The sequence below is a fragment of the Dromiciops gliroides genome, chromosome 2 (genome assembly GCF_019393635.1).
Source record: "Dromiciops gliroides isolate mDroGli1 chromosome 2, mDroGli1.pri, whole genome shotgun sequence".
In the NCBI taxonomy this organism is placed as follows: Eukaryota; Metazoa; Chordata; class Mammalia; order Microbiotheria; family Microbiotheriidae; genus Dromiciops; species Dromiciops gliroides.
The window spans coordinates 613,309,193-613,313,549 of NC_057862.1; positions in this window are offsets into that span (position 1 = coordinate 613,309,193).

Here is a 4,357-nt window from a genome sequence, read left to right on the forward strand (position 1 = left end):
AATATTAAAAACAAAAAAGACTTTAAAAAGAAAATGTTACATACCAATTAGCAAAAGAAACACCATGGAAACTGATAATATTGTATTTTTTTAAAGGATCAATTGGACTACCTCTAACCTGTAACCAAAACCAGAAAATTCTAAACATCATATTTCAAGACATTATAAAACTTCCCAGATCTCTTGGAACCAGAAGTCAAAGTAGACATTAAAAGAATCCATCGTTCACCTCCTGAAAAAAAAAAAAACAACAACCTCCAAGATGGAAAATCCTGAGAATATTATAACCAAAATGTAAAGTTGCCAGGTCAAAAAGGAAGGAAGGAAGGAAGGGAGGGAGGGAGGGAGGAAGGGAGGGAGGAAGGAGGGAGGAAGGGAGGGAGGAAAGATCATTTTTATCTGTCAACACACTTCCTGAAATGGAAGTGAGGAAAGTATTATAAATACATTTGTCTGCTGATGTGTATTTGACTACTTCTGAAAGAAATTAAATCACTAATACATAGGAAAAAGAAAATTTAAACCACTCTGAGATTCCTCAAACCCTTCAGATAGATAAGGAAAAAATGGAAAATGAAAAATGTTCAAGGGGCTCTCATAAAACAGGTACATTGTTTGTGTCTCGATGAACTGGTCCAGCCATTTGAGAAAGCAATTTGGAGCTATTCCCCAAAAGCGGTTAAACTTTATAGCAATATAGCAAAACCTTTGATCCAGCAATACTACTACTAAGTTTATACCTCTAAAGATATCAAGGAAAGAGGAAAAGGATCCATATGCGCAAATATATATATATGTGTGTATATATATATATATATATATATATAAATCTTTTTTCTGGTGGAAAAAATTTGGACATGGGAGGAACATATGTGTTCATCAACTAGTGAATGACTTCACAAATTATAGTATATGAATTAAATTTTATTGCTCCGCAAGTAATGCTGAAGATAATTGTATCATAGAAACATGAGATTTGTATGAACTGAGGTAAATTAAAGTGAGAAGAAGCAGAAGAATAATTTATATAATAACAAAAATTTTGTAAAGACAAACAAATTTGGAATGGATCAACAGAGTGACCAACCACAATTCCAGAGGACACATGAACAAACATACTACCCACTTTCTTTTAGAAAGATGATGGATCTGAAATGCAGATTGAGCCACATTTTTGTATATGTCCAATGTACGAATTTCTTTTGCTTCAGAACACATGGTTTTAACCGACTTTGTTTTCCTTGCTTTTCTCACTGGGGAAAGGGAAGGATGAGAGAGAAAGAATGTGAACCTGAACATCAAATTAAATTTTAAAAAATAAATTGACATTTTATTGATATATTTTCATTTTATATAAATATTTTAACTATATCCCTTCCTCTCTTATTCAAGTTAGTCATCCATTATTATAACAAATAATTTTTGAAAAGAGAAAAAAATATATTCAGCAAATGCAGTGTGTGTGTGTGTATATATATTGTATTTCCTCTTTAGGGTCAACCAAACTGGTTTTGTATTAATTCAGAGTATTTAGCTTCATTTTTTTTGTAGTGGTTCTTTCCATTTGTGTATATTTTTTGTCATTGTGCTTCATGTTTCCTGAATCTGCATATTTATTTTTCAATCAAAGCACATGTCTTTCTATGCTTCTTTTACAAAATCTTTAATGTTTCTGGTTTTTGTTTTTGTTTTGGTGAGGCAAGTGGGGTTAAGTGACTTTCCCAGGGTCACACAGCTAGTAAGTGTTAAGTGCCTGAGGTCGGATTTGAACTCAGGTACTACTGAATCCAGAGCCAGTGCTCTATCCACTGCACCATCTAACTGCCCCAATGTATCTGTTTTTAAAAGGAAACATTACATTATATTAATATGACATTCTTCAGTTGATTATAAAGTACTTCTGTTTCCATTTCTTTTCTCTCACAATAAAAGTTTTGCAATAATTTTTTACACAGATCTATATATATATATATATATATATATATATATGTAGTAGAGAAAAGTTCTCATGAAAATCTACAGGCAATTTAGTCACTCCCTTTGCATAATTTCAAATTGCTTTCCAGAATAGTTGCAAAACAAAACTAAATAAAACAATATAATAAATTTTATACCTGTCTTTCCACAACTTCTCATTCTGTCTTTTGTCATACTTGCCGATTTGTTGGGTGTGAAGAGGAACCTGAATGATGTTGATTTTTATTAATCTTTTTTTACATTATCCATATTTGTACAAGTATCCTTCCTCCTTGCTCTTCTCAGAGTGACATTCTGCATAAAGAAGAACACAGTTTAAAAGGGAAAACAAAAGAAAGAAAGAAGAGGAAAAGTCAACCACCAATCTTATATAAAAAAAAAAATCTGAAAATAAATTCAATGTAACAAACAAATAAATGTTTCCTCTTACTCTGTTGACAATGAGCTTCTAACATTCTTTTCTACCACAAAAATGCTGCCAAAATTTTGAGATGTACTTACTAGCTGTGTGACCCTGGGTAAGTCACTTAACCCTCATTGCCCCACAAAAAAAAAATTGCGATGTAAATGGAGACTTTCTTCTTATCCATTGTCTTCTTAGGATATAATATGTAGTCACATTATCCATAAGATTTGAATTGCTTTCAAAAGTAGTTGCACTGACTCACAGCTGCACCAAAAATGCACTAATATTCCTATGTTCCTGCAACATATGTAACATTGACTATTCCCTAGTTGTTGTTGTTTTTCAGCTTTGTAAGCTTTTTGGGGTGTGAGGTAAAACTTCAGGTTTGTTTTTTTCTGATTTTTACTATTTGGATCATTATTTCATATGCCTGTTAATTATTGAAAATTCATTTGAAAATTCTTTATTAAGTTTTGGATGATATACCTATTGAGGAACACTCTCCCACATGTTGCCAAAAAAACCCTTCACATAGCTATAAAGCATTTATATTATATCTATATAATTCACATCTATATCTAGCAATATATATAAATATCCATGTACAAATACATACACATATATAAATATGTGCATGTCAAAATACACATGCTTACATGCACATGTATATATGTTAGTTGTCTATACCCTGATCTGATAAATTTGAAATAATTTTTCCAAATTTATATTTAATTGAAAATTTTAACCTTGGTTCATTAATTTTGTTTCTTCATCTAATCAAAATTATTATTTTCTTCCCTCTAACTCATATCATATTTTCTTTTTATTCTTTAAATAAGATTTCATTGATGTCTTCTTAAAAAATTTCAAAGATTCTTGCTGTATCCCTCTGCCTCCTTCTCCTAAGGATCTATCCAATATAATAAATTGTATTTTTATAGGCAAAAAGGGAAAAAGCAACAGAAGAAATAATCATAATTGATCGAAACACCAAAATACTCTGAAAATAACTGCAATGCAAAACAGGTGGAGTGGAAGTGTATTCTCGTGTATCTTCTTTTGATCCATGTTTGTTCTTTATAATTTTTCAACATTCATTTGACTTTTCAGTTTGTAGATGTTCTTTTAACACTATTAAAAGATTTTCACTGTTATAATCATTGTGAATGCTAGGTTTTATTATTCGATTTATTTCATACTTCATTAGTTAATATAGAATATTTTTATTTCTTTTTGAACAGTAATACATTCACATGCTACAATTTGTTTAGAGATTCCTCAATCAATGAGCATCTAATTTATTTCCAATTCTTTGGTACTACAATAAGTGTTTGGTTTTTAAAATTTAATTCAGTGGGATGTAAATTCCACTGCTATTATTATTTGTGGGATTTTAATATTATCAATTACCTTTGTCTATAAGCTTAGCAAAGGTTAGGCTTTGCTGGGTCAATATGTATGGACATTTCAGTCACTTTATTTGCAATTCCTTATTTCTTTTCAAAATGATTTAATGGATTAATAGCTCTGTTGACAATGCACCAATGTGCCTCTTTTCCCTAAAATGCCTCCATCATCAACTATTTCCATCCATCCTTCTCAATTTGTATGGTGTAAGTTGAAATCTCAATATCATTTTGATTTCTATTTTTCTTATTAATTATTGTGAACATTCTTTCAGACTGTTATTCTTTTGAAAAGTTTGTTTATGTCCCTTGACCTGTTTTATTAAGTTCTGTAAGGTATTCTTTTTATAATTGATTGGTAGAGGATTAGTGGGCCAGTAGGTTGCACAGTGGATAGAGCATTGATACTGAAGTCAGGAGGACCTGAGTTCAAATCTCACTTCAGAAACTTACTAGGTGTGTGACCCTGGGCAAGTCACTTAACCCCAACTGCATTTTTAAAAAATAACATACAGGGCCATCTCGAGTGATCCTGATATGTATATTGCTACTGAACCCAAATGGCTCT